We start from the raw sequence: 10,254 nt of genomic DNA, 5'->3' as shown, positions 1-10,254 counted from the left end.
ATTTAAAGTCTTTTCAAACATTAGATAAGATTAATTAATATGACTACATACGGTTATATAATTAATTATTTGTCCCTAAAAATAATAAAATTTTAAAATAAAAAAATCAATAAAAATGGACCAATGCTAAAATGATAAAAAATTGCTTGAGCTTTAAAAATTGCATAGCTCTAAGATTAGTAAAATGGTATTTATTCAATGATTGACCCATGATCCATACTTTAAGTAATAATAACCTGTGAAATGAAATAAATCAACTCAAATTCAAATTCAAACCTAAACCATTAAGGTCAAATGGATTTAGATTGGGCAAGCCGTTAAGTAATTCATTTTATTTAAAAGCATTAATATATCCTAAAATAATAATTTTTTTAGGATTCTCTTTTTGACTTTTTAGTACATATATTTGAAAGCCTTTTGAAAGAAAAATTAATAAGTTAAAGATGATGAGTGCAACATGCTTTGTAATTCTAGTTAAATATATTAAAATATTTTAAAAATTATAAAATAAATATGCTATATATTCATTTATTTGTTAATAGGTACTCGATTTATTACTCACTAATTATTTGGGATGATATATTTATATGTATTATTCGCTAATATTTATACGGATCAACTTGAAGGCAAACTCATTAAAGTTTCGTTCATTGACCACTCTGTGTTTCGAATTGGCACTTGCAACACCCTGAACCCGCCAAGTGGGGCTCGAGGTGTTAGGTGTCCAAAAATCCATCTCTGATACCATATTATTCATACACACAGCGAAAATAATAATAATGCATCCCCAACAATAATACCAGAGTACTATAAATTCATCCCAAAAAGAAGTATTTTGTAATTCATATTACACAACCAAAAGATACATTCATCTGACCATATTACATACCAGTATTTAAAACATAAACCTATATATTCAAGTATCTTACATCAACTTAAAATCACAAAACTAAACCTTGCCCCAGAGCTTACAAAGCTTGATCACTAGAAGGACCTGAAAAGTTAATATATCGTTGGGGTGAGACACTTCTCAGTAAAGACGAACAAAGTATAACAATGTGTGACATGAGTTTTAATGTATATATCCAAAATATAATCGTATGATAAATAATAATAACTGAACAGGTACAAGCAGACAGTACGCACATATTTACCATAAAGCAAACCTCAACATCTGCATACATATTACAGGTGATAATGCACAAACACTTCATTTCATATGGTGCCCAGTTACTTTTCATCACATGGTGCCCAAGTTACTTTTCATCACATGGTGCCCAGTTACCTTTCATTATATGGTGCCCAGCGTACTGAGCATCCCTCCCCATCGTTCTCAGTACGTACATCGTGATAGAGTCTCAATGTTACAATAGAGTCCCACAGATATATCACAATAGGATCCCTTATATAATTACAAATCACAACCACTCATTTCATATAAAATATGCATATCACATCAACCAAGCAGGCAAATACACCACAGCCACAATATCTATTTCATTAATAAAATCAATCTCATGCCACACAATTTAAAGATTTAAATTGTACTTTACAAAACTGAGTTGGATAACTCTACTAATTACTTTGATCCTCTACATAATCTATAAGATAATCCAAGCTAATATTCTAACCCAATCAACACGTTCAGAAAACTCACTACTTTAATCATATGGTCTCGTATTCAAGTTTAACCAGCTAATTTGGAAGATAATAACCCATAACCAAACCCTAAGCCCAAATACTCCTTTTTTAAACGATTGGATTTGAAACAAAAGTCGTAAACATATACATATAATTATAAACTCCTTTTTAACCGGTAGAATTTAGAAAAGAATTGATATAATTTATTCCCCTTACCTATTTACTGGGAGAGTTCCTAGGACGCTCCTAAAGTCCACCCTACGGCAATACGGAGCCCAAAATCCTAAAACCACATTTTCCCCAATTTAATCAACTCAAATCCCATATTAGCAACCATTAAACATCCTTATGCCCATACACCCCATTTAACTAATTACATGCTAGACAGATAGTCCATTTTTACCCTTACCTCAACTTTGGGGTGATTCCTGAAAGATCCCGTTCAAAATCCACTCCGCTAGACTTGCAGAGAAACACCCCTGGATCCTCGTGGTAACTTCCGATCGTCGAATTAGACGACGAACGACGAGAAATCATAGAGAGAAGAGGTGGGGCGCCAATTTAGAGAGAGAGAGAGGGAGAGAGAGAGAGAGAGAGAGAGAGAGAGAGAATTAAGTTTCTTAACCATTAAGCAACTAAAATATCTATTTATAGGTCGTTGACTCGGCCAACTTCGTCAACGAAATGGTGTATTCGTCGACGAACTGTAGAAGGATGTTCGTTGACAAAAGAATGGGTCGTCGACGAACGTGAAGCCTAAAATTTCTGTCGCTTGGTATTTCTTTATCGATGACGCCTGAACTTCGTCGACGAACCACAGAAGGGAATTTGTCGACGAAAACAGGGGATTCGTCAATGAATACTACTGCTTTGCCCCTTTAACTTTTCCTTTATTATTTTCTTATTTATTTTCCTTATTTTCTAGGTTTGGATTTCTACAATCTCCCTCCTTATAAAAATTTCATCCTTGAAATTTGTTAATTTATTATTTTACATAACTCTAATATTATTCCTACCATCCTCATATCACAGATTTTCATATACTAAAAAATATGCATAAACATGCTACTTAGAGTAAATTAAATCTGTTGCTCGCCTCAAATATAAACATACTACCTGCTCCTGCACTACGGTCAATATCTGCATTAGTTGGCATCATTGTGTAAACATGAGCTGGGCCGCTGCGAGGCACCGGATTGTTCCTCTAGTTCTAATTAGGAGCGGGTGCGTTGACTGGCGGTTCATGGTAATCTCGGGCTTTGTGACCAAACCTGCCACACTAATAACATACTGTACCCTCACCCCGACATTCTCCCCAATGCCTCTAGTTACATCTAGCACAGTGAGAGCGGAATGAATTTCCCTTATAACCCCAATCATTCCTATCTGACATCAGGCCCGTAGTATCACTATCTCTCCCCCATGCACCCTATCTGGCGTCAAGATGAAAATTGGGAGACATGGGCCTCTTCATCTGATTTGCTGCTCTCTCCCCCTCCTAAAGACTGGCTTCGACTGTCATGGCCCTGTCCACTAGTTCAGAGAAACTCTGAGTTAATAATGCCACCACCTGTGCGCGTACACCCTGCCTCAGACCTCTCTCAAACATCCGAGCCTTCTTTGGCTCATCTGGGACCATGTGCAGAGCAAAACGGGATAGCTTCACAAACTTGGGTGCGTACTGTTGTACGGTCAAGTGTCCCTGAGTCAAATTCAAGAACTCCTCTGCCTTAGCCTCTCTAGTGGCAGTAGGGAAGTATCTACTGAAGAAAACCTCCCTGGAACAGCTCTAGGTGATAGCCATAGGTCTTGGGCGTTGTTCCTCCACCAGCTTTGCCGATCTCCACCACTTCTTCGCTTCTCCCACTAGTTTGAAAGTGGCAAACTACACCTTCTGCTCTTCCGTGCACTCCAGCATAGCCAACATCTCCTTAATCTCCTGAACCCAGTGTGGCGACCTGCTTATTTTCCCCCATATATATATTTTATATAATAATAAAATCAATATCTCATATCCCAACTCAGCAGATCATAATCCACCCGGACCTGTGGGTATTAGGGATACATCAGAACACATAATGGAAGCCTAAGCAGCAGGAAACATACAATCATACACATCTCATCATATCATACATCACAATAATCAGATCTAGGGACATTCCCCACAAAATCTAACTGTCCCTACAAAACTCACCTTTCAAAAAGGGCAGACAACAGCTCTAGATCAGCGGGACTTTTCCCGCTCTCCTATCAGGGGCTCGTGAAAAGTTTATAAAATTTATGGGTGAGACAGCTCTCAGTAAGGGAAATAAACTAATACCAGTGTGTGGCAACATAAGTATTCCGTGTTATACACATATCATACATAACATGTACAGTAGTTGTTTTATCAAAACTGGGAAAACATATATATATCAAAACATGGCAGAACATACTACATTTTCATATTCATATCTCATCTCATATAATAATAATAACACGAAAACATTCCTGGTAGGTTAGTTGACTATTGTCATGTATTACCCCCACATGATTGGGTTGTGTGGCCCGAAGGCGAGACCTAACAATGGTTGGCCTACCACTGCCAAGTCAAACATACAGTCTGTAAGTCCAATGGGTTTGCCTGACCTAGTTCGTACACCAGGGGCGATCACACCCTTCTTAAAAACCACATCGACCATCCAAACTCACACCACTCCGTACAGCGGCGTTAACACAAATATCATGATCACGAAGACCATGGACACATAGCAAAAGATATCGTGCAAGTGCTAGCTTAGACCAAGCCAACCAGGTTCTGATATCATGTTCATATAATGAAACTGTGATACATGGACATTTCATATCATTAATTTTCACATCAATCATATCATTTTGCATATATATATATATATATATACACGTATATCATGAAAATCATCGGCCCATACGCCGGTATTACACATTTTATCATAACTCGGCCCGTACGTCGGCAAATCATAACACAACCCGTACGCTGGCAAATCACATCATAGCACGGCCCATACGCCGGCAAACATATCATAGCATAGCCCGTACGCTGGCAAATCACATCATAGCATGGCCCGTATGCCGGCAAACATATCATAGCCTAGCTCGTAAGCTAGCAAATCACATCATAGAACAGCCCATACGCTGGCAAATCACATCATAACACGGCCCGTACGTCGACAAATAAATATAAAATCTCGGCTCGTACGCCGGTTTTTCCATTATAAAATCTGTATCATTTACATTCCCAGAAAACAATATTTCATAACATATTATACTCATGCCACACCAACAGATTTTCACATATTCAGTATACCATCTTTTTTAACAGTATTTTCCCAAATATAAATCATATATAAATATATTTATTTTTCCTGTAACCAGATGTTATAACAGTATACATATTTTCCAACAAATACTAGCTTAGTTCATCCCCTTACCTAATTCCTGAAAAGCCCTTAAGAAAATCTTCCCCGCTCCCGTAGGGTTCTCAACTCAACACCCTGAAAACAATATTTCTCAGAACTAAAGTTTAGTATTTCTAAGCATATAACACTTTTCTCAATTATCAAAAATCCAAATATTGAGTAGAAAGCCTTACCTTGAATTTGGGATGGTTTCCACCTTACTTTCACCAACGATCCGCTCCGAAAGATTTGAAGAGAACTTCCCCAGGAGCATCGTGGTGACTTCGGATTGTCAATCCGGCGAAGATCTGGCCCGAAATCGATGAAAGAGAGAGAGAGAACCAAAGGGGAGAGAGAGAGGAGAGAGATTTCTTACTTATGAAGTAAATTTCTGGATTTTTGTATATATATAGAACAAGCTTCGTCGACGAAACACGTCATTCGTTGATGAATCCTTTAATGATTTCGTTGATGAAATTCAGTCCTCGTCGACGAAATTCAGTCAGCTCAAACCCCCTCTCGGTATTTCCCTGTCGACGAATCCCCTGTGTTCGTCAACGAATCCTCTTATGCCTTCGTCGATGAATCCCCTGTGTTCGTCGACGAATCCTCTTATACCTTCATTAATGAATCCCTTATGTTTTTCGACGAGGCCCTGATAACCTTCCCTCGGTTTTTCCTTCCAAATGCAATGTCGTCAACGAACGCGAAGTCGACTGCCTCCTTTTATTTCGGTTTCCATTCCCCTTTCTTTTATTATTTAAATACCATTTTAAATTCGGGTCGTTACACCCAGTCTTCATATGCAACTGGGTTCACTCCTCCTACAAATACTGGTGGATTCATCCAGGTAAACTGCTGGAAAGTGCAACCCCGACCAACCGGTGGCTGAACCTTCTCTCTAGAGTCTCTCCGGTCCTATTTCCTAGCCTTCTGTGCTATACTTCGTAGCACTGCTGAGGCATCGACATCATCCTCACTAGAAGTCTCCACATGATTATCCTCTCCAGCAATGATGTCCTTTCCCCTAGAATCCATCCTGAAGATAAGATAGAGGCAAGTTTAAAATTTTCATATCTTAACACAACTGATGCAGTTATAAAGCAACGAAACCAGCTTAACATTCAGATTCCCAATTTAAATATCAAACAACCAGCTTATAACAAATCAATCTAACCCCTCAAGTTCTAATTTCAAGTTCCATTCTCTCTGCTCGGAAACATCACCGTTGATGGATTTACCATGATTTTATGAAACTAGCCAGCTCCAGAAACTCATAGAAGACCGTCAAGGGATTTCTGCGTCCAAGTTACGAAAAAAATTCTTACCGGTATCCTAATCTATCCGTTCCTATCCTTATCCTAATTTGAACTTATACTTTGGTATTGATCAACCCTAGAGTCTGCAGAACCTAACAACCTAAAACTTTGATACCACTTGTAACACCCCGAACCCGCCAAGTTGGGCTAAGGGTGTTAGGTGTCCAAAAATCCATCTTTGACACCATATTATTCATACGCACAACGGAAATAATAATAATGCATCCTCAACAATAATACTAGAGTACTATAAGTTCATCCCAAAAAGAAGTTGTAACGACCCGAAGAATAATGATATTTAAATAATAAAAAGGGAGGAAAATGGAAACAGTAACAGAAGGAGGCAGCTGACTTCGTCGACGACATTGCATTTTGGAGGTGATAATTCCAAGAAATTTCCCAGACCTCATCGACAAGGTGACGTGGCTCGTCAACGAATCCTGCAGTATAAATAGTGCTTAAACTCAATTTTTACGCAAGAATTTCAGCGAAGACTCTCTCTCTCGCCTCTCTACGGTACCTCTCCCATTTTTCTTCAATTTCGGCCCCGTCAATCACCGTATCGACGATCTGAGGCCACCACGACGCTCCTGGCGGAGTTCTTTTCAAGTCTGCTGGGGCAGATCATTGGTGGGATCGAATCGAATTTCTTCCCAGAATCAGGGTAAGACCTTTTAGTCAATTTTTGGCCTTCGAGCAGCTGTAGGAAATGATGTAGGCAAAGAAATATTGATATTTTGTTATGATGAATGTTGTTTTCAGGGTGTCAAGTAAGAAACCCTGCGGAGGTAGGACTAGTATACGATAAGGGCTTTTAATAGTCAGGTAAGGGAAATATGCTATGCTAGGCAAATTTAGTATGATTTTCAATATAGTATATATATTTATACTAGATTATTATTCACAGCAGGAATTAATACAGTTTATCTATTACGTATAATATGTTTTAAATTACTGTGTGGCTTAAGAATATAAATATAGTACAGAGACATGTTTTACCGTATTTTCATGAGTTATGTTTTAAAGAAATTACAGACAGTGAATATGTTTTATAATAATTACAGAATACCATGATTATATAGTTGATACAAATACAGTTTACAGTACCATGACATACAGTTTTAAAATTCATTTCAGAAATACAGTTGATACAGATAAAGTTTATCACAGCGTCATGGTTTATACAGTTATTACAGAATAATGGTAAAACAGATAGTTGTATGTAGAGATGTATTGTATAGTATCAGATCCTGTTGGACCATTACAGATTACAGAGCACGGTACCGTAGCTATGTATAGTATAGAGTGCAACCACCTATTCAGATAATATGTGGCATAAGGGTCAATCGTATAGAGCCCACGTGTAACGACCTACTATTTAATTGGGGTTTATTTATTTATTTTTATACTATGACATTTAACATGCTCTGATACCATATTGGATTAAACCTAACCATTAACCTAAGCAACGAGAAGCAGAAATCAAGTAAACATAACCATATATAATTATATACAATACCAAAGTGCCAACAAGTTTCCCAAAATATACATGTACGACTGTTCCCCAAAATACCCTCAACTGGGCTAGAGTTATACAAATATACTCCCACAATACTCACATCACTATCAGGGCAATACTGAAGCCTCTCTATCTGTGAGCTTGGTCTGCTCGCCTACTTGGATCACCTGAAAAACGTTAAAATAATTGGGATGAGTCAACGATCAGTAAAATGAAATATACTATTACTAGTGTGTGGAAAATGAGTTATAATACTATGAAAATATGTTTCTATAAAATCATGTATAACTGGATCTGTAAATACAGTACAAGTAATATAAACCACCACTATTCTCATGTTGCTTAACGTATCAGTATTTTAGGTTACTATTTAAAATACTTCTAATGTACATAAGTATATTCTCTGTTTCTAGAAATCTATATATACATAATAATAACTGAAATCTTCCCTGTGGATAATTGTGTTTCATGATTTAACCCCTCATGACAAGGTTGTGCGGCCCGGAGGCGGGATCTACCCTGGTTGGCCGACCAGAGTAAACCACTATACTCCCTTGGTCTGATCTACCCTCCTCAACCCATATCTAATGGGGAGTCTGTCCACGTTTAGGGCACTATACGATCGACCTACTACCACTTATTATCTGAATAGGTGGTTGCACTCTGCAAACTGTATGTAGCTACGGTACCGTGCTCTGTAACTGTATAGTCCAACAGGGTCTGATACTATATAATACATTTTTATATACAACTATCTGATTTACTATGATTCTGAAATAACTGTATTAACCATGACAATGAAATGAACTGTAACTGTATCATCTGAATTTCTGAATTGAACTGTAATCTGTAAGTCATGGTACTGTAAATTGTATAATTATGATATTGTAAACTGTATAATCATGGTACTGTAAACTGTATAATAGCCACTGGCTATATATTCTGTAAATCATATCCTGAAAATACTGTAAAACATGTTTCTTTACTATACACATATCCTCAAGCCACACAGAAGTTTTAAATATATTATACATAAATAATAAACTGTATAAATTTCTATTGTGAATAATCATCTGATAAAAACGTATAATTTATACTGAAACATGGTAAAATTGCCTAGCATAGCATATTTTCCTTATCTAATTACTGAAAAACCCCTATGGTATACTGGCCTAACACCCGCAGAGCTTCCTACACAACATCCTGAAAAAAACATTTGCCAGAATAGAATATTAGTATTTCTTTACCTACATCATTTCCTATAACTATCAAAAGGCCAAAAATTGACTAAAATGCCTTACCCTGAATTTGGAATGAATTCCAATTTCGTTTTACCAACGATCCGCTTCGACAAACTTGAAGAGAAATCCACCAGGAACGTCGTGGTGGCTTCAGATTGTCGTTTTGGCGACTAACGGGGCCAAAATCGAAGAAAGAAGGAGGAGGATCCGTAGAGGAGAGAGAGAGAGAGAGAGAGGGTTTCAGCTGAAGTTTCCACGTAAAAATCCGAGTTAAACACTATTTATATTGCAGGATTCGTCGACGAGCCACGTCACCTCGTTGACGAGTCCTTCACTAATTTCGTCAACGAACTTCCTCCTTCGTCGACGAATTTCAGTCTGTCAAAAACCCTTCTCGGTATTTTCTCATCGACAAAGCTCGCCCTCGTCGACGAGGTCTTGTTGTACCTTCATCGAAAAATCTCCTGTATTTTTCGATGAGACCCTGATAAATTTATTGGGTATTTTCCAAAGTACGCGTTCGTCGACGAAGTCTATTGCCTCTTTCTGTTCCTGTTTCCATTTTCCTCCCTCTTTATTATTAAAATACTATTATTCTTTGGGTCACTACACCACGAGTGGGCAGGCTCCCCATTAGATATGGGTTGAGGAGGGTTGATTAGACCGATGGAGTATAGTGGTTTATCCTGGTCGGCTAGCCAGGATAGATCTCGCCTACGGGCCGCACAACCCTGTCATGAGGGGTTAAATCATGACATACAGTTATCCACAGGGAAGTTTTGAGTTATTACTATGTTTATATAGATTTACAGAGACAGAAAATATATATATATATATATATATATATATATATATATATATAGAAGTATTTTGAGTAGAAACCTAAAGTGTAGATATGTTAAGTAACAGGGAAAAGGTGATGGTTTATATTACTGGTATTGTGTTTATAGATTCAGTGATACATAATTATATAGTAATAGATTTTCACAATATTGTAACTCATTTTCCACACACTAGTAATAGCATATTTCGTCTTATTGAGCGTTGGCTCATCCCATTACTTTAACATTTTTCAGGTGATCCAGGTTGGCAAGCAGATTAGGCTCGTAGATAGAGGG

This window comes from Malania oleifera, chromosome 3, assembly GCF_029873635.1.
Source record: "Malania oleifera isolate guangnan ecotype guangnan chromosome 3, ASM2987363v1, whole genome shotgun sequence".
In the NCBI taxonomy this organism is placed as follows: domain Eukaryota; kingdom Viridiplantae; phylum Streptophyta; class Magnoliopsida; order Santalales; family Ximeniaceae; genus Malania; species Malania oleifera.
Note: the sequence above shows the minus strand (reverse complement) of the source record.